Consider the following 22179-nt stretch of genomic DNA (forward strand, 5'->3'; position numbering starts at 1 on the left):
AAAGCATAAGTTAAAACATGGGTCAAAAAAATTAAAAACATTATAACTACATAAAACAACATCAATAGTGATTTAAAACCTGGACAATAATGATAACTGAACATTCAAAGGGTAAAATTGTGTAAGAACTCTGAATAGGGCTCCTGGGTGGTGTAAGGACAATCAAAAATAGGGACGGAAGAGCAACCTTAATAAAACATTTAGACTTAAAAGGTGGGGGACTTTGATAAAGTGCAGTAACTGGTAATGAATTGTAAGTGGACTGAGAATCTAGTGGGACTACTTACTTAAAAGCACACCAGAACATCCATGTTTTTAGGTCATTGTAGAAGGTGGACAGGTTAGGTACCAGTTTGGCACCTACCCTCTCAAGGTGGTAAAATGATTAATAATCAAGTACAGACAAGCTAGGAGAGGCTGTAGTACTTTGCTTCTCGATTTGCAGCAGTTGAAGTAGGCTGATGAGAAAGGAGGAAAGTGGGATGAAGAGAGAGAAAATGGGACATTTGAAAACTATCTTAGAAGTGGGATTATAGATTATTAATTGGGATTGTCCCTAATAATTCAAGGTATTTGGACGATATGTAGAGCTGTCTCAGAGAGAGAGAAAGAAAAACATGCATGTTAGAAGAATCATAGAATCCTAGAGTTAGAGGAGACCTTGTGGGTCATCCAGTCCAACCCCTTGGCAAGAAGCATTAAAAGCACCCCTGACAGATGACCATCCAGCATCTGCTTAAAAGCCTCCAAAGAAGGAGTTTCCACCACACTCCAAGTCATAGAGTTCCACTGCTGAACAGCTCACAGTGAGGAAGTCTTTGTTCAGGTGGAATATCCTTTCCTGTTATTTGCAGCCATTGTTCTGCTTCCTAGCCTCCAGGGCAGCAGAAAACAAGCTTGTTCCCTCCTCCCTATGACTTCCCCTTACATATTTATGCATGGCCATCATGTCTCCTTTCAGCCTTCTCTTCTGCAAGCTAAACATGACCCACAAGGTCTCTTTAAGCCGCTCCTCATAGGGCTTGTTCTCCAGACCCTTGATCATTTTAGTCGTCCTCCTCTGACACATTTCAGCTTGTCAACATCTCCTTTAAGTTGTGGTGCCCAGAATTGAACACAGTTTTCCAGGTGTGGTCCGACCAAGGCAGAATAAAGGGGTAGCATGACTTCCCTGGATCTATACACTGTTTATTATGTTTATATCCCACTGTTCCTCTTGATAAGGAGAGTCACAGCAGCTAGCATTAAAAGCATTACAATACAATTTTAAATATATAAATATTTAAAAAGTATTGAACATCATTAGTATTAAAAACAATTCAGATTATATCTATAAAATATAAAAAAACATGGAAAGATCTTAAAACACCTTAATTTTTAAATGCCTGTCTAAATAAAAAGATTTTCACCTGTTGCCGGAATGACAGCAGGGAGGGGACCAGAGGTGTGGGGCAGCCATCGAGAAGGCTGCTCGTGTTCTCACCAACCGAGCTTGAGATGGAGGTGAGAACCTAAGAAGGGCCTCTCCTGAAAATCTCAAGGCCCAAACAGGTTCATACAAGGGGATGCAGCCCAAATAGCTCTGATTTAAAGAGTGCTGTTGCCCCACAAAAGTACAACTCCCATGATCCCATAACATTGACCCATGACAGGTAACGTGCTGACATGTTGCGTTCATTTGACATTGTAGATGTAGCCTGGACTGGAGCACCTGTCATGGTTGCCTAAAATTGAATTGCAGCTTTTCACATGTCTGTGCTAAACCATTCTTTGTAAAATGCAAATTTTAAAATCAACTATTAAGAGGGTTGTTGTGTGTTTTCTGGGCTGTATAGCTATGTTCCAGAAGTATTCTCTCCTGCCGTTTCGCCCACGTCTGTGGCAGGCATTGTGAGGTATATGAGGATGCCTGCCATAGATGTGGGCGAAACATCAGGAGAAAATACTTCTGGAACATGGCCATACAGCCCGGAAAACACACAACAGCCCTGTGATTCCGGCCATGGAAGCCTTCGACAACACAACTATTAAGATACACAGGTTCTGTTCTCCTCTGTGTATTGCCACCCTTCTGTTTGTAGTCTTCTCTGTTGGGTAGATGTGTGTTATTTGTGACTTTGAAATTTCACATTGTGTTGAAATTATTAACAATATTTTTGTAATGTTGATATTGGCACAGGGTGATTAGAAGTCGTACTACAATTTCCTGGTGCACTACATACTGTAGATTTTATATTTTTGTATTATATTTATCAAAAGTGTTGTTACTGAAGAAGATATAACACTGAAATTCTTATTCATACTAATCCTATATTGACCGATTGTGGGCCATGAAGCTGAGTTCTGTATGTTTGTGTGCATGCTTACATGATTGCTTTGAGGTTACCTATCAACTTAGGCAAGGAATACACACAGGTGGTTCTACCAGTTCATTCCTTGAAATTTAGCCCATAGAACACATCCAAGTACTAACCAGGAGTGTTCCTACTTAACTTTCAAAATCAGATCTAGTGCATTTAAAATACTTATGACTTCATAGGCCAACACAACACATGCATTTATATACTTAGAAGTAAATACTATTGAATTCAGTAATCTACTCCTTAATTGGTATACTTAATACTATTTTATTATTTTCTATGTGTATTGCTTTTCCCCAACAGAAACGAGATTGTATACATTGTTGCATTTTCTCACATTTAACTGTTTTCATCCTATCTTCTTTCCCCTTTGCTTCTTTTCTTGTAATTTTTTAAAACCGCATCTGTATATTGAGAGAATAGAAGCTATGTTAGTTCCTCTTTTCTTGGCCCACATGTATCCCCTTTTGGTTTGCTGCATAAACTCATTCACCTGCTTGTAACAGATGACCTTAGCATTATAGCAGCACCAAGTCTATTGATCAAATTCTTTGTACTATGAAGGAAACTAGATTACATCAGAAGCATTTTGTTTCATATAATAGTTCCTCCAGTAAGCTCTCATTACCATGTCCTCTGATGAAGCAGTTATTCTACTTCAAAATGTGTTTGATCTCAGTTGATCACACTTAATATCCATCAACAGGGTGCTTCTGTCTTACTGTGTTGCAATCTAATGCAAATTAATTGAGAATGTTTACTACCAATCTTTACTGAGTTTCCTAGTAAACACACATCAGATTACACTATTTGCCTACTATCCTTTGCATTCAAAATATAAGCAATGTGTATTTCAGACTGAAAAAAAAATTATTTTGCCAACTTCATAATATACTGTGGCTTCCTAGATAATGTAAAATACTTCCTGAGGAGACAGTTGAACTCACATTATCTTTGTTGTAGTTATCTCTTGTTACAGAAGACTGAGAGATCTGGTTTTCCCCTGAAACACTGGTTCTGTTTGTTTTAGCTCTCTACTTACGCAATGCATATAGCTCAAATATTTATCAGTAATCATACTTCAAATTCAAGAAGCACTAATATTATAATTGCTTAGATAATCTCCAGTGTGGGCAATCCTATCTTACCACATTAAGCTGAGATATGGCTATTCTTTTGCCTATGAATGCAGCTCTTCAGCTCCTCCCTGAACAGTAGTAATTCTTGGGAGTCAGTTTTGACCCCATGTCCATAGTGGGATATAATACTGTTCAAAATTAGTTTGCAGTCTTTCTTTAAAAACAAATCAGGGGTAACCAGAAGTTCATTTTGAGCTTTAAAAGGCTGAATTTAGCAAGGTCCTATGTGAAAAAACATTGGAGGTAGCTGGTGAGGCAGGCTAATTTGCTTTCTTCTTTTCTGTTTTGCTGCTCAAAATGCTCAGCAAGGGACTGGAAGTACAGTAGAGTCTCGCTTATCCAACATAAATGGGCTGGCAGAACGTTGGATAAGTGAAAACATTGGATAATAAGGAGGGATTAAAGAAAAACCTATTAAACATCAAATTATGTTATGATTTTACAAATTAAGCACCAAAACATCATGTTTTTCAACAAATTGACAGAAAAAGCAGTTTAATACATGGTAATGTTATCTTGAATTACTGTATTTACGAATTTAGCACCAAGACTACAAAAACATTGACTACTAAAAGGCAGAACGTTAGATAAGCGAGACTCTACTGTAGCTGATATTTTCCTTGCTTTTTGTAGGCAGAGATACAGTGATCCCTCACTACTTCGCGGTTCACTTTTCATGGATTTGCTGTTTTGCAGTTTTTCAATAAACTCTAAAAGACTATTATAAATCATAAAAAATTACAATTTACAGCCTAAGGAAGGGAGGAAGGAGAAGCCAAAGGGAGAGAAAAGGAGCCCAAGCGGCAACAGGAGAAGAAGGAGGCGATTTATCAACACACGATTGGTTGCTAAAGACTTAAAATAGTGTATAACTACTAAAATAATGTGTAAATATTAAATATAGCGTCCCTACTTTGCGGATTTTCACTTATTGCGAGTGGTCCTGGAACCTAACCCCAGCAATAAGTTAGGGAATACTATATACAGCTACGATGTGGCTGAATAGAAACACATTGTTTCCCATCTCCCAGCTCAATATTTCTTTAATTCATCATGATAGACCAGTGGTTACCAACCTTTTTGACTCTCAAGGCCTTTTTAAGAAAAAATATCTATGGCGGAGGCCTTAAGCCTCTCCTATGTTTTACAAATTAATGATAGGGTTGTTGTGTATTTTTCAGGCTGTATGGCCATGTCCCAGAAGCATTCTCTCCTGCCGTTTTGCCCACATCTATGGCAGGCATCCTCAAAGGTTGAGGATGCCTGCCATAGATGTGGGCAAAACGTCAGGAGAGAATGCTTCTGGGACATGGCCATACAGCCCGGAAAACACACAACAACCCTCTGATTCCAACCATGAAAGCCTTTGACAACAAATTAATGATGTTTAGGAGTACTGTTATGCGGGTGGGGGGAGGAAGAGAGGATGGTTACTAAGGGAATGTAAAGTAAAGAGATATCAGTTGTGCAATGTCCATGCAATGAAATTATATTTTAAAATTTTTGAAATTTACCATAATATCTCAAGTTATTCTAAACTACCACCAATACACATGAATAAACTTGGCATAGGAGCCTCCAGTGGCCTAGGGGATAAAAGTCTTGTGACTTGAAGGTTGGATTGCTGACCTGAAGGCTGCCAGGTTCGAATCCCTCCCGGGGGATAGCGTGGATGAGCTCCCTCTATCAGCTGCAGCTGCATGCAGGGACATGAGAGAAGTCTCCCACAAGGCTGGTAAAACATCAAAACATCCGGCCGTCCCATGGGCAACGTCCTTGCAGACGGCCAATTCTCTCACTCCAGAAGCAACTCCGGTTGCTCCTGACACACACAAAAAAACTTGGCATACATAAAAATTATTCCAAAATTCAATAAATTGAAAATAAGCAAGAAATCACTTGGACAGTCAGTTCCAGGAAGGGCCATTAAAACACAGTTCGCAACAAAGTGTGTGCAGCAGGCCAGAATCCTGCTCGGCCTTGTCTGTCTGTCTGTCTCGCAATATAATAATTTTGGAACTAATGGTAGCAGAATTACCAAGCATCTTCTGCTAGAAGAGACACAAAATTCAACTTGGCAAATTTCCGTTGAGAATTTAATTTCTAGTTTTCTTAATTTGATTCTTTTTGTTTCTTATTCTTTAATTTTATTTCATTTTTCTTTATTTTATTTTCCTGGAATGGCTGCAGAGCACAGGTTGGGAACCACTGCTGTATATACACTGCTGCAACCTGGTTTTAAAATTCTGTATTTTCTCATCTTGATATAGACAGTTCACTGATAAATGTAATTGGGGTTTGTTTTCTTTCACAGTTCTGCTATAAGATGTTATAGTTAGCTTCCATAATCAGACAAGATCTGATGCTTTTAGGGCATTTAGGCAGACCCCTTTTTTAAGGTGTCACCTTTTGTTGCAGCAACCTAACAGGGCTACCCTGAAGACCTATTCTTAAAGGGACTAATGCATTGTAGCCTCCATTTGATGAGCTGAATGTTGTCTTTTCTTTTATATAAAGCATATTTTCTCTCTCTTGGAGTGATACAGCACAACATAAAAAAGCTGTCTCCTGTGAGAAGAAGACTGGAGTAAACAATAGCATTTACGGTATTTTGCTGAGGTTTTTTTTTCATCCAAATGGAGGATAAGCAGGTCAAGATAGACCTCTTTCCTTCTCTGGGATTTCTTTTCTTTATCCTCCTACAGGCTATGTCTATAATCATGATGTGTGGGGGAGGCACAAGTTAGGACAGGCTGTCCTCCCCCTTTTGGAAACTAATTTCTATTGAAAACATGCTGTGACATGTTCACACAACCAGATATTCCTAGTTTAGAAGAAGCAACAATGGGATGTGACAGAACATTTCCATATTTTCCGTCTTACAGATTTAGTGACATATTCAGTCATATTTTTACCAAAGTCATACATTTTGAAGAATATAAAATCCTTATTTATATATCAGAATATTTGTTAACCCTAAAGCTTTTCTACTTTGTTATATTACAGTAGATGGAATGTATCTACTAAAAGTAAAGTGTTCAGTAGGCCTCTGCTATTTGATAGGGTTTGGTTCCAGGACTCCTTGTAGATGCTCACATCCATCTATATATATAAAAGAGTGATGGCATCACGGCAATTCACAAAACAACAAAAGTACAGGCCCCCCAACCTCAAAATTTGACAACACAACCCATCATCCACGCCTCAAAGTTGATACAACAAAAAGAAAAGAAAAATAAAGTCCTAATTAGAGGGAGAGCAATATTTTTTTTATCCAATTGCTGCCAGTTTAGAGGGCTAATCTCTGCCCACTTGGTTGCCTAGCAACCAAGGGACAGCCAGGTTTCAGTTAGGGGACAGGCAGAGTTAGGCCTCACTTAGGCTTCTTCCACAGATTATCTAATTTGCACTGGATTATATGGCAGTGTAGATTCAAGGCCCTTCAACATAGCTATATAACCCATTTATAATTATCTGCTTTGCACTGGATTATCTTGACTCCACACTACCATATAATCCACTTCAGTGTGCATTTTATACAGCTGTGAAGAAGGAGCCTCATATAATCCAGTTCTGAGCAGATAATATAAGATTAGAAATATACAGTAGAGTCTCACTTATCCAATGTAAACAGGCCGGCAGGATAAGTGAATATGTTGGATAATAAGAAGGGATTCAGGAAAAGCCAATTAAACATCAAATTAGGTAATCGTTATGCAAATTAAGCACCAAAACATCATATTATACAACAAATTTGACAGAAAAAGTAGTTCCATGCGCAGTAATGCTATGTAGTATTTACAGTAGAGTCTCACTTATCCAACACTTGCTTATCCAATGTTCTGGATTATCCACCGCATTTTTGTAGTCAATGCTTTCAATATATCGTGATATTTTGGTGCTAAATTCATAAATACAGTAATTACTATATAGCATTACTGTGTACTGAACTACTTTTTCTGACAAATTTGTTGTCTAACATGATGTTTTGGTGCTTAATTTGTAAAATCATAACTTAATTTGATGTTTAATAGGGTTATCCTTAATTCCTCATTATCCAACATATTCGCTTATCCAACGTTCTGCCGGCCCGTTTATGTTGGATAAGTGAGACTCTACTGTACTGTATTTACAAATTTACCACTAAAATATCACAATGAATTTAAAACACTGACTACAAAAACATTGATTATGAAAAGGCAGACTGCGTTGGATAATCCAGAACATTGTATAAGCGAATGTTGGATAAGTGAGATTCTTCTTTAATATGAAATAATTACTGGGATAGAATAATGCAGAACAATATAATCTCTAAAACCAGGACAGTAAATAAACGGGAATTCCACACAGGAAACAATCGGGGCCAGCTAACACCTCCCAACAAAGTATTCCCATCATCAAAGTCTGGCAAATCCTGTTTTCTCAGGGCCACAGACAGTAGAAGCACATAAAATATCGCAAACACCACCACTCTGAAAACAAGGGAATTCCAGACAGGAAACAATCAGGGCCAGCTAACACCTCCCAACAAAGTATTCCCATCATCAAAGTCTGGAAAATCCTGTTTTCTCAGGGCCACAGACAGTAGAAGCACATAAAATATCGCAAACAACACCACTCTGAAAACAAGGGAATTCCAGACAGGAAACAATCAGGGCCAGCTAACACCTCCTAACAAAAAATTCACTCAGGGAGGAAACAGCCAGGCTTTAAAGCTGCAAGGCCATTACATCCTAATCATTTTTCCTAATTGCAGCATTCATACTTGCCTCCAACAAACAAAAAAAAACCAATCAGAAATATTGTATATTCACAACCTTTAGGAAATAATATCCCCTGATGGCGCAGCGTGTTAAAGTGCTGAGCTGCTGAACTTCTGGACTGAAAGGCCACAGGTTTGAATTGGGGGAGCGGAGAGAGCCCCCACTGTTAGCTCCAGCTTCTGACAACCCAGAAGTTCGAAAACATGCAAATGTGAGTGCATCAATAGGTACTGCTCCGGCGGGAAGGTAACGCCGCTCCATGTAGTCATCCCACATGACCTTGGAGGAGTCTACGGACAACGCCGGCTCTTCGGCTTAGAAATGGAGATGAGCACCAACCTCCAGAGTGAAACACGACTGGACTTAATGTCTGGGGAAAACCTTTACCCTTGACCTTAACTACCACCAATTCCTCAATACTTTATTTCCCATACCACCAGACTTCGCCACAGCAACGCGTGGCCGGGCACAGCTAGTTATATATAATGGCATAGTAAAATGGCAAAAGTAAGGTTTGTTTTTTGTATTATTTTTAATACTTTCAAGCTGTGGATGGTTGAATCTGTGGATGCAGAATCCATGGGTAAGGAGAGCTGTAATGGGTTATGTGATTTCTCTTTAGAAAGTTGTAGCATTAGAAGGGATCATAATGTTCTGGTTTAGTCCATTCTATAATAGTTTCTCTTCTTGGCTGCCTTGAATGCAGAGATCCAGGCCTTGTCTTAATTATCAAAACAAAAGCAAGCCAGGATGCAATTTGCTTGCCTGGTTTGTTAATGGCATCAAACTAGTTTCCTGGTTCAGATGTAATTTGGAACTCTGTTATAGTGTAAGAATGGTTCGTTGCAATAAGATAGCATGTGACAGGAGATAGGGAGGGATGAAGGAAGGGCACACAACTCTTTATTTCCAATGCATATCAGCAAGGGACCAGTATAGGCTGAAGACCTTGGTGATATGACCATGAGTATCCCATCTTTGTCTCCCATACTTGTGAACTGTATCATAACAGTGTGGTATTAATGTATACATACTGTTGGCTATGGGGCAAAATCAAAAATCAATTTAAAAGGTATACCTTTATTGGCCAACCCCATATAGCCAAGAATACCTCTGCCTGTATTGAGATCTCTCCAGACCACAGCACTTGATACAAAATGTAATTCAGTTAGCCTAACATCATCCCTTTTCTTATTCTGTATGGCTATTAAAAGATATTTTGCTTAACGAAAAAGCCAGTGGAGCTCTGAAAGCTTGCACAATATATTTTGGGTATATCAATTGCCTAATTAAGGTATCACTATTTTGCGGATTTTGGATTTTCTTTTATTAGTGTGTGTACACACGCATAATGCCTAAGAATTTCTTATAAAGTTTCAAATCTTAGAAAGTGCTACGTTACTTCTATGGGTATCATCTTTTTGAATTGAAAATAGTGATGTAAGATTAGTTACAGTTATACTAGTTATAATTAGCACTGTGTTTTCCCCTTTTCTCATAACCAGCTACATTTAGATAGTTGGAACAGTACCTTCACTTGTTTCATCTTAGCTAGGAACAAGATTGGTCAATAGGACTGTTATCCAAGCAGAAGGGCATATTACTGCTCAGACCCAAACCACCAGGTAGGATAGACTCTGAGACATTTTGCCAGATTTAGAATATTATGTAGTATGAATCAGCAAGAGAGCCAGTGTGGTATAGTGCTCTGAGTGTTGGACTAAGACTCTTGAGATCAAGGCTCGAAGCCCCGCTCAGCTGTGGAAACCCACTTGGGGACCTTGAACAAGTCACCCTCTCTCAACCTGAAAGGAAGGCAACCCAATCTGAACCACGATTGCTAAGAAAACCCATGATAGTAAATCATAAATTACATGAAAACACACAACATGAAACAGCAATAGAAACGAGACCACAGATTCTGTTGAGCTATTATGGATTCATGTGAAGGTAGAGACTCAAGTTTCTGATCTTGTATTTATACTCTAACATGTATTTGAAGCTAAAAGTGAAGTGCTTCTCTTCAGATTCTGTTGAGGAAATTGGCCTTTTATATAAAAGAGTACAGGAAACTATATTTGGGTGTTAAGCAATATCAAAGGTAGTATCTTTTCTCATCCCTAAAATAAACTGTGGCTATATACTGAGCGCTTTACTATCTCTTTCTATTCTTAGTTTTTCCCAACTTTATATACTATTTTTCCAATTTGGAAAGTGTCATTTACTTATTGCAAAAGTGGAAGGATGACAGTTGTACTGTTCAACTTACTCTTGTTCTAAACTTGTTTTGGCTTTATTTTAATTCAAGTAGATGTCAAATTTTAATTAATTTCTTAAAAGTGAGCAACAAAAACATTGTTTTGTGAAAACATGTTTATTTTGTTGATATCTTGCCTCTCCCCCCTCTGCTGCCCCCATTATGGGAGCAAATCTGCCTGCAACATAACTTAAAACAAAATACAACAAAAAAAGTAATAAAAGTAAAAGAGCTGAAAAAGTATATTTCAAAAACTGCAATCATTGCATTTAAAATATGACAGGATAAAAGAACAGCCCCCATTATTAAAAACCACCAACCTGTTGTTAGCTAATAAATATTCAGGTATTTGTCTACCCACAGAAAGATAACAGAAAGGGAACTGGCCCAACTTCACATGAGAGAGCACCACAACTTAGTAGTTCATATGTTTGTATGAGAAAAGACTGAACAGCTAGGTTGGATCATTTAGCTTAATGAAACAAATGTGGCAGGAACAGAAATGCAGTCAGCCTTCCACATTTGCTGGGATTGGGGACACAAAGCCTTCATGAAAGTGGAAATTAACACAAATAATATCCCTTTCTAGGGGTCCCAAGGTATGTTCAACTTCTATCTGAATCCCATCAGGGAACCTACACATGACTAGAGAAGTGTTCTCTCTAGGAATCTGTAGGTCCTCCAGTGTGACCTTTTGGTGGAAGTGGACCCAGACAGCTCAAGTCTGGGTCCAGTATCCTTTTTCATAGTCTCATAACTCACAGATCTATTGGGCAAGAAGGGAAGAGAGGCCTGACTCATTGGCTCTTCCTGGACTTTAGGATTCCCTTGAAAGATAAGTTAGAATTTTTCCTATCCTTTTGTGGACATTTCAATTGGCTTTGAGGAATTGATTTGGCTTTAATACAATGCTGTACTAATTACTTTTTATGTGTTCAATGTGTACTTGAAATAGCTTCTAATAGTAGCTTAATTACTGTGTAATGATATTTTTATGATTTTATCTATATGTATCAGAGTTCCATCCCAATTTGGCTGCGGACAGGGGAGGCATAATATTTAAAAAGAGTGCATTTGCACTGTAGAATGAATGTAGTGTCAACCACTTTAACTACTATGGCTCAGTGCTATAGGATTGTGGGTGTTGTAGTTTGGTAAGGCACTAGAAGTCTTTGGCAGAGAAAGTTAGAGGCCTTTGACACTATAACGCTCATGATTCCATGACACTGAGCCATGGCAACTAAAGTAGTGTCAAATTGCATTCATTCTACAGCGTAGCTGCACCCAAGGAGAGGAGCAACAGAGGAGAAAATCCACTGCATGAGATCTACAGGCGCTGGCTTTCTAATGTGTCCCCCATTTCTTTTCAAGAGAGCTGTTTATTTCTGACCTCACTGGGGGCGGAGCAGGGGGTGAAATGGAGCCTGGGTTTGCGTTTGGCACAAATGCCTGAGATATGCTGACATGGCATTCCTGGGGGACTCTCCAGGATCCTGTCTGTTGAGAGTGCCTTGAGATTCTTGGAAAAATATCTTAATTTGGGGAGACGCTCTGTGACTCAGGATTAAACTGGCGGCATGAGCATTTGTGGCTCTCGCAGGACTCCTAGAAGTAAACCCAAGGAATACGTCTGTGGGGCTTATTCCCTGGTTGGAGTGTTTGGGATTGCAGCCGGTGCACCATCCCTTTCCTGGGGAGCATCAACACTGTAGAATCAATGCAATTTGACTGCACCACAGCTTACTATTATAGAATCACAGGAATTGTTCTTTTACAAGATCTTTAGCCTCCTCTGACAAAGAGTGCTGGTTCTTCACCAAACTGCAACTCCCAGGATTCCGTAACGTGGAGCCATGGCAGTTAAAGTGTTAAACTGCATTGACTCTACAGTGGGAGTGATGCACCCATGGAAAGGAATGGGGCACCGCCTGCGACTCCAAACTCCCCAACAAGGAAACAAGCACTAGGGGCGTATCTACACTGTAGAATCAATGCAGTTTGACACCACGTTAACTTCCAAGGCTCATTGTTATGGAGTCATAGGAGTTGCAGCTTTGCAGGGTCTTCAGCTTCCTCTGGCAAAGAGTGTTGGTGCCTTACTGAACTAATATCCTGCTCCCAGGATTCCATAGCACTTTTGTCATGTCAAGAGTGACTTGAGAAACTGTAAGTCGCTTCTGGTGTGAGAGAATTGACTATCTTCAAGGACATTGTCCAGGGGACATCCAGATGTTTGATGTTTTACCACCCTTGTGGAAGGCTTCTCTCATGTCCCCACATGGGAAGTTGGAACTGACAGAGGGAGCTTGTCCACTCTATCAGTCCATTGCACCACCGGGGGCTCCCCTTAGCTTTAATCCATTGCACCACCGGGGGCTCCCCTTAGCTTTCCCCTAACCAAGGCAAGGGAAAATGTGGGCTGTAGTCCAACAACATCTAACGAGACAAACATTCTTCATGTCCACTTCTGATATTTCATAATCAAATATATTCAGTTTAGAAAAGCTAGTGAATTGATCTAAATATTAAGTGTCAGTAAGAATGATGCCAGCTTCAGCTTACTTTTCTAAAAGGAAAATATGTGTTATGAAGTAATATAGACTAGGAAAATATCCCTGTCATTCAATACACCTTTACACATTTAAGCTTATGAAGAACTATCTATATACAGTAGAGTCTCACTTATCCAAGCCATTTTTATAGTCAATGTTTTCAATATATTGTGATATTTTGGTTCTAAATTCATAAATACAGTAATTACAACATAACATTACTGCGTATTGAACTACTTTTTCTGTCAAATTTGTTGTATAACATGAAGTTCTGGTGCTTAATTTGTAAAATCATAACCTATTTTGATGTTTAATAGGCTTTTCCTTAATCCCTCCTTATTATCCAAGATATTCGCTTATCCAAGCTTCTGCCGGCCCGTTTAGCTTGGATAAGTGAGACCCTACTGTATATAAATGAGTGATGGCATCACTGTGAACAACAAAACTACAGGCCCCCCCAACCTCGAAATTTGACAACACAACCCATCATCCACGGCTCCAGTAAGATACAACAAAAAGAAAAGAAAAATAAAGTCCTAATTAGAGGGAAAGGAATAATTGTTTTTATCCAATTGCTGCCAGTTAGAGGGCTAATCTCTGCCCACTTGGTCTCCTAGCAACCAACTCAGCCCAGGGGACAGGCAGACTTAGGCCTCAGGCCTCTTCCACAGATTATCTAATTTGCACTGGATTATATGGCAGTGTAGACTCAAGGCCCTTCCACACAGCTATATAACCCATTTATAATCTTATATTATCTGCTTTGCACTGGATTATCTTGACTCCACACTACCATATAATCCACTTCAGTGTGCATTTTATACAGCTGTGAAGAAGGGGCCTCATATAATCCAGTTCTAAGCAGATAATATAAGATTATCAATATACAGTAGAGTCTCACTTATCCAACATAAACAGGCCGGCAGGATAAGTGAATATGTTGGATAATAAGAAGGGATTCAGGAAAAGCCGATTAAACATCAAATTAGGTAATCGTTATACAAATTAAGCACCAAAATATCATATTATACAACAAATTTGACAGAAAAAGTAGTTCCATGCGCAGTAATGCTATGTAGTAATTACAGTAGACTCTCACTTATCCAACACTCGCTTATCTAACATTCTGGATTATCCAACACATTTTTGTAGTCAATGTTTTCAATATATCATGATATTTCGGTGCTAAATTCATAAATACAGTAATTACTACATAGCATTACTGTGTATTGAACTACTTTTTCTGCCAAATTTGTTGTCTAACATGATGTTTTGTGCTTAATTTGTAAAATCATAACTTAATTTGATGTTTAATAGGGTTATCCTTGATCCCTCCTTATTATCCAACATATTCGCTTATCCAACGTTCTGCTGGCCCGTTTATGTTGGATAAGTGAGACTCTACTGTACTGTATTTACAAATTTACCACTAAAATATCACAATGAATTTAAAACACTGACTACAAAAACATTGATTAGAAAAAGGCAGACTGCGTTGGATAATCCAGAACATTGTATAAGCGGATGTTGGATAAGTGAGATTCTACTTTAATATGAAATAATTACTAGGATGGAATAATGTAGAACAATATAATATCTAAAACCAGGACAGTAAATAAAGAGCAACACTCTGAAAGCATGGAAATTGGAAATTCCACAAAGGAAACAATCAGGGCCAGCTAAGACCTCCCAAGAAAGGATTATTCCAGAAAGTAAGCTGAGAAGTGAGTGAAGCACTGTGTATTACCAAAGTCATTATTATTACTATCATTATTATTATTATTGTGTTGCGGTCAGCCGTGAAAATGAATACAATCTGGCTCCAAGTATTCAAAAACACTAAAATCAGAATATATAAAAATTAATGTGGTATAATAAAACAGAACAATACAATCTCTAAAATAAATAAAGAACAACACTCTGAAAACGGGAATTCCACACAGGAAACAATCAGGGCCAGCTAACACCTCCTAACAAAAAATTCACTCAGGGAGGAAACAACCAGGTTTTAAAGCTGCAAGGCCATTACATCCTAATCATTTTGCCCAATTGAGCATTCATACTTGCCTCCAACAGACAAAAAAAAAATCAGAAATATTGTATATTCACAACCTTTAGGAAATAATATCCCCTGATGGCGCAGCGTGTTAAAGCGCTCAGCTGCTGAACTTCTGGACCGAATGGCCGCAGGTTTGAATTGGGGGAGCGGAGAGAGCCCCCACTGTTAGCCCCAGCTTCTGCCAACCCAGAAGTTCGAAAACATGCAAACGAGAGTAGATGAATAGGTACTGCTCCGGCGGGAAGGTAACGGTGCTCCATGCAGTCATGCCTCTAGCCACATGACCTTGGAACTGTCTATGGACAACGCCGGCTCTTTGGCTTAGAAATGGAGATGAGCACCAACCTCCAGCGTCAGACATGACTGGACCTAATGTCAGGGGAAAACGTTTAGCCTTTACCTTAACTACCACCAATTCCTCAATACTTTATTTCCCATACCACCAGACTTCGCCACAGCAACGCATGGCCGGGCACAGCTAGTAACATATATAACAATAATAACAGAAACATATATCAATATAATAATAAGGCTAACAAAGGAGCATTCACAGAAACTCAAGCAACCTGAAATGCTGAGAGAAAAATAAAAATAAAAAATAATAATAATATAACATTAATAACAACATAATATATAACAGTATAATAATAGGCTGGGTTTCCCGGGCTGTATGGCCATGTTCCAGAAGCATTCTCTTCTGATGTTTCGCCCACATCTGTGGCAGGCATCCTCAGAGGTTGTGTGGTATATTGGAAACAAGTCAAGTGGGATTTATATATCTGAGGAAGGTCCAGGGTGGCAGAAAGGACTTTTGTTTGTTGGAGGCAGTGTGAATGTTGTAATTTATCACCTTGATTAGCATTTAATGGCCCTGCAGCTTCAATGCCTGGCTGATTCCTGCCTGGGGGAATCCTTTGTTGGGAGGTGTTAGCTGGCCCCGATTGTTTCATGTCTGGAATTCCCCTGTTTTCTGGCTGTTATCCTTTATTTACTGTCCTGATTTTAGAGTTTTTAAAATACTGGTAGCCAGATTTTGTTCATTTTCATGGTTTCCTCCTTTCTGTTGAAATTGTCCACATGCTTGTGGATTTCAGTGGCTTCTCTGTGTAGTCTGATATGGTGGTTGTTAGAGTGGTCCAGCATTTCTCTTTTCTCTAATAATATATTGTGTCCAGGTTGGTTCACCCGGTGCTCTGCTATGGCTGATTTCTCTGATTGAGTTAGTCTGCAGCGCCTTTCATGTTCCTTGATTCGTGTCTGGGGAATGCTGCCTTTGGTGGTCCCTATGTAGAGTTGTCCACAGCTGCATGGTATAGGGTAGACTCCTGCAGAGGTGAGAGGATCCCTCTTGTTCTTTGATGAACGCAACATTTGTTCGATTTTCTGAGTGGGTCTGTAGTTTGTAGGTTGTATTTCTTCATCAGCTTCCCTATGTGGTCAGTGGTTCTCTTGATGTATGATAAGAACACTTTTCATTTGGGTGGATCTTTGTCTTTACTCTGGTGGCTTGTTCTTGGCCTTGCAGCGCTTCCAATGTCTGAAGGGAACAAGCACTTGGGGCTCATCTACACTGTAGAATCAATGCAGTTTGACACCATGTTAACTGCCATGGCGGATTGCTATGGAGTCATGGGAATTGCAGTTTTGCGGGGTCTAGCTTCCTTTACAGAACTACTATCCTGATCCCAGGATTCCTTAGCACTGAACCCAGGCAGCTGGAGTGGTTTCAAAGTGCATTCACTCCAGTGTAGATGCGCCCAGGCGTCGCGTCAGGACTGGCCTGGCTGGCTGGCGACTGGGCCGGGCCTGGGCAGGAAGGGCAAGGCGAGGGGGCCCGGCTCTTCTGACGTGGGAGCCCGGGATTGGCAGCCGCTCTCCCCCATATAACCAGCGCCGGGAAGGTGCCTGGCCGCTTTTCCCGGGAGCGCTTCGGGGTTTATCCAGCAGGGCGAGCGGAGCAGGCACGGGCCGGAGTGAGTGAGCGCCGCCGAGGAGGGCCGGGCCGAGCCGGGGAAGGTGGAGGGAGGGGCGTCTGGAGTCACTTTTGAGAATGAGAAGGAAGGGGGAAGACCAGGAGGGCAGCGAGAGACCCGGTCGAGGCTCCGGAGAGCGAGAAAGGAGGGGGAGGAGAGGCGGCGGGGGAAGCGAGTGCCGACGTGGAGGCGAAGAGGAGGCTCTGGCTTCCCTCCGCTGCGCCTTTTCTCCTCCGACGGCTCGCCTGGCCAGGAGACGGAGGCGGAGAGGGAAGGCGAGGAGGAGGAGGGGGCGGGGGCCCGATCGGGCTACGTGTCACAGGCGAGCACCAGCCGGATCTCCTTCCCCCGCTCCCTCCCCCGCCTTTTCCCGACTCAGCCTCCAAAGTTTGCACCAACTTTCCTGGCCGAGGAGGAGGCGGGTAGAAAGCGCTCTCGGCCAGGGACAGTCTAGACTTCTCACCGAATGGGACCTCGAGGGAGGGGAGCACTCCGGGAAGGCGAAAATAAAGGATTTTGTGGACACCCACCTCGCCCCCCCCCCCCCCCATTATGGAGAGAAGCCCAAGGCGACATTCCTAAGCTTTTGGGTGGTATGGATGCTGCCGGGGTTGAAAAGAGAAAGCGGCCCTCCCCAACCCTGATTCCAGGGGCAATTTGGCGTGGTTGTGTGTGTGTGTCTGTGTCTGTGTCTGGGGGGGGGGGGTCCTCCCTCAGTATCTCCTCCCCTCAGGCCTGATCTGGGAGAGGTAAAGAGACAGAGCAAAGCGAGTAGGTGGAAAGAGATGGACAATGCCACACTAGCAGCTACTCACCTCCATGTCTAAAAGAGACAGTGTTGGCATGTAAGTAGGCAGAGGTGGCAGCTCTTGCAGCTTTCTGCTCCAGTGTTTCTCCATTCTCCCTCTGAACCCATTGATTCCAGTCCTTATTTCACCACTTGTAGAGGAGAAAAAGGGACAGTTACTGCTGCTTTTATTGGGGCAGCCATATTGTCTCGAATCCATGTGCTCAGTGCTGGTTGCCACACTTGCCCTAGTATGTATGGCACTATCATCTGGCAAGTTGAAGAATGACCAGCTTCCTTGCAACTGCATATTGGACAGAAAGCAGCCAGACCGTTGTATAGATATAATAATAATAATAATAATAATAATAACAACTACTACTACTGCTTTATTTTTATATCCCACCACCATCTCCCCGAAGAGTCTCAGGGCGGTTTAGATAGGGACCGAGCTCAGCATAAATAAACAAAAGCTAAGACAATTAAAAACATAGTAACATATAATGTAAACAATCTAATTAAAACATTTAAACCAGCAGAGAATAAAACATCATAAAATGTATCAAAATCAACATCAACCACCAGTATCCTGGGAAATATTGGGCATGATCAGATTAGAGCAGGCAGGGCAAGGACTTGTGCAAAATGTGGACTATAGGGCCAGGGCTTGGGGGTAAAGTGCTGAATAAACCTTACCAATAAATTGGGGCTGGGCAGTCATGAACAGAGACTAAGCCGTCATTCAAAAGCACACTGTTTGCCTCCTCAAAAGTAGGGAGGGAACCTGGGGGCTGTTTGACAGCTTTATGGCCAAGGTTAGTTGGCACCCCTGACATGGATAAAAGTTTTATGCTGTGGCTTTAAGGTGCTCTGAACACCTTGAAACACCATTTTCTCAATTGGCCTTTCTTTCTGCCAAGTTCTCTTGGTCTAGATATCATGAGTCAGCAACATATAGCATGGCATGAGGCCCCTGGCCCTTTGGGATGGGAAGGGGGACCAAGAACAGCCTCCCCCCCCTTCTTGTGCCAGTCAACAAAGGGAAGATGCAAGTAAGCTATCAAGAGGCTGCTGTTTGTGTGAGGAACTGATACCTATTTGCTGTTTTTTGGACACTATGGGTAGATATTCAACTCAGCAAGTCAAAACCTTCCTTTAGTACCATGTAGACAGAGGTCCAGAGGCTGGGGCAAGTGGGCAAAGGCTCTAGCTTACATACACAATCCTTAGGCAATACCACAATGCCCAGTACCTCCTGCCAAGAGAGAGAAGAGGGATAAGTTCCATTTGTCACGTAAACACACACACTCTGGGAAGCTCTATGAGCTCATATTTTTGGTTATAACATGGGGTAGGGGAGTGAGAGACTTAAGGGGGTCGAACACTACCTCTTCTGGCACTTCTGTGTTCTTAGTGTGGCCAGTAGATGCTCCTCATATTGGGGTTGTTGTATGTTTTCCGGGCTGTATGGCCATGTTCTAGCTCCTCATATTGTTGCATGTCCCAAAGTGAGAGGGCAGTGGCAGCTCTTTCTTGTCGTCACCATTCATCTCTGTTGTGGGGCCAAGAGTCCACAGCTGCCCCTCTGCAGCATTTGGCCATAATTGGTGTCAGTCAGCCTTTTGGGACTGAGGAGATAGAACTGGTATTGCCTGGAATTCAGTTCTGTCTCCTTGCCCTCTTTATGTGAGCTTCCATACCTGTGGGCCAGCTCTAAATCCCACATGAACAGAACTGCCTTGCTGTGGACAAACTATAACTTTCATTGGGCTGCCTGCTGCTCTTAAGTTTATATGGGCACTTTTCCAGGAATTATTGAATGTTCCTCTACTGTAGCCAAGGATTTTAAAGCAGTCAAAGCTCATTGTAGAATTTGTGAAAACTTCTCTTTTGTCACCCATCCATCTTTGCCCCCAGCTCTTTCTTAGACTATCTCTCCAGCTGTACCTTTACAGGAGGACAGTGGGTTCCTTCTGTGGGAGGATAGGCCTGTCAGGGTAGGGCAGGTTATAATGACTTGCATTGACCTTGTTTCTCAGTACATGTAAGAAACAGTGAAGTAATAGCCAAGTAATAGCTCCACTGGCTGCCGATATGCTACCGAGCCCAATTCAAAGTGCTGTTTTTGACCTATAAAGCCCTAAACGGTTCTGGCCCAATCTACTTGTCCGAACGTATCTCCTCCTATGAGCCAGGAAGATCCCTAAGGTCATCTGGAGAGGCCCTGCTCTCGGTCCCGCCTGCCTCACAGGCACGGCTGGTGGGGACGAGGGACAGGGCCTTCTCGGTGGTGGCTCCCCGGTTGTGGAACACCCTCCCCAGAGAAATACGGCAAGCCCCAACCCTTTTGAGTTTTAGAAAAGCCCTGAAAACATGGCTATGTGCCCAGGCTTTTGAAGATTAAACGATAATGACGACCCGGACTGATTTACGGCTACAGCACGAGGATTTTGGAGGAATTGATTTTAATCATATGTTTTTATATTTTTTATATTGTTTTAATTGTTTTATTGGATTTTTATAGCTGTTTTAATTATGTATAGGCATCGAATTGTTGCCAATTTTGTACGCCGCCCTGAGTCCCTTCGGGTGAGAAGGGCGGGATATAAATGTTGGAAATAAATAAATAAATAAATAAGGCCCAAGAAAATAAGGATGGGAGTTAACAGAATCATAAGCATAAGTGAGATTGACTCACAAGGCATGTCATCTCATTCAAAATGTTTGTATGTGCAAGCAATATTGTGGAGACCTTACTGTGCTTTTGATGTTCTTGGGCTGGGTTTTATCTAGCAAGAGTGTGTGTATGTGGCAATAAAGAGTTTGAGTGACATCATGAATAAATGGAATATGGAAAATGTCCTGCACCTGATCGTAATACGTTTTGCATGTGTTAGTGTTCATTCACAGATCTCAAAGTGTTTTCATAAATTTGAACTAATTGTGAGATTTGAAGGCATTGTTAAGTTTGTGCTAATTATTAGAATTAACTTTTTAAATGTTATCAGGGTTGAGGATGAGATTATGCTTGATTTTCCTTCTGGGTTGGTGAGGTAAATGTGTTTCAAGCACACAAGATAAAAATCAAGGTTAATGCTTCAGATACCATGTAGAACCCAATCAAGAGCCTTTAGCTTGATAATTAACACAGAATTTTAGTTGGTTGCTGTGAGTTTTTCGACTCATCAGGTCAAAAGCTTTCTTTAGGACAGCATAGACAGAAGTTTCGAAGCTGGGGTAAATGGGCAAATAATTTTAGTTCTAACAACTTGGTTCTTTTGGCTGTCCCAGATCTGTCTTGCCATGTGCTTATTGTCTAATATATTTGAACATTTCATCCTTTCCCCACTTTTTGTGAATATTTTGCTTTCTTCAAAAAAACTCTTGGTATATGGCTAAATTTATCTAAGATTGATTTTTTTTTCTCACTAATGTAATAGCAATACAGTCGATAGTTATTTCTTGTATCCATATCATTATATTTTACACAATCTTTATTATTAAATTTATTTATACCCTGCTTTTTCTCTCCACAAAGAGGCTCAAAGCGGCTAACCTTAACACAGATTTCATTCTTTAGTCTTTTGTAAATGTTTTTGAATTTGGATTACACGTGCACTCACACATGTACATTTGATATAGATATTCTTATTGAAAAACAAAGATTAAACAAGTCTTTCTAATGACAGATAGAACATTATTTAGAAGAGTGATGCATGGAAGAATGCTTCTCTTCTTGTAAGAGTCATTTGTGTCTCCCAGCTCTAAAATTCCTACCATATTCCACTGTGACTGTGTGATATATACCTTTTCTGTGTGCATGTGTGGTGTGTACTGCGCTGCGTTTTCTTTGTTCAAATGCCAGATTTTGGAGAAAAGCTTGAATGCAGTTTGAAATTATTGGTCAAAGTACTTCACATCAGGAAATAGTACTGTGCTTGGGTCTTCCTAATGCTGACGTGCAACTTTTGTTGGCTAGTCAACAAGTATCCGACCCCCAGGCAGACACTGATTTTATACTGCAGACTTTTGTTTTTTCAATGGATAAGACTTGCAGCAATGAACATAAGAAGATTGTTTTCCTTGTGTGTTTTCTGCTGAGCGCTTCAGCATACTGGTTGCTTCCGAATTCTTAGCTGCTTTCAGAGAGTTGCTGGCCCTTTAAGACTATCCTTTCCCTTCCCCCTGAAAAGCTGTGAATGGTTGGTGCAGGCAGTGCTGAGGTGGCATTTGAGAAAATTACACTCAGCTCTCTGCCGACACTGATATGGACACTGCTGAAGTTTCCC

The 22179-nt window shown here is 40.9% G+C and overlaps 1 protein-coding gene across 2 annotated transcripts in view; it reads left to right on the forward strand.

The window, feature by feature from the left end:
- The window catches only part of hdlbp (high density lipoprotein binding protein), a 72477-nt gene that overhangs the window by 1376 nt on the left and 48922 nt on the right, over positions 1-22179 (forward strand). Inside the window, exon 1 of one of the 2 annotated variants that reach the window (XM_008106332.3) lies at positions 17009-17103. The exons of the other annotated variant lie outside the window; for it this stretch is intronic. The gene's annotated coding sequence lies outside the window, so the exon portion shown is untranslated. Of the gene's footprint in view, positions 1-17008; positions 17104-22179 lie in introns of those variants that run through there. 2 annotated transcript variants of the gene reach the window in all.

The sequence above is a fragment of the Anolis carolinensis genome, chromosome 3 (assembly GCF_035594765.1).
Source record: "Anolis carolinensis isolate JA03-04 chromosome 3, rAnoCar3.1.pri, whole genome shotgun sequence".
Taxonomy (NCBI): domain Eukaryota; kingdom Metazoa; phylum Chordata; class Lepidosauria; order Squamata; family Dactyloidae; genus Anolis; species Anolis carolinensis.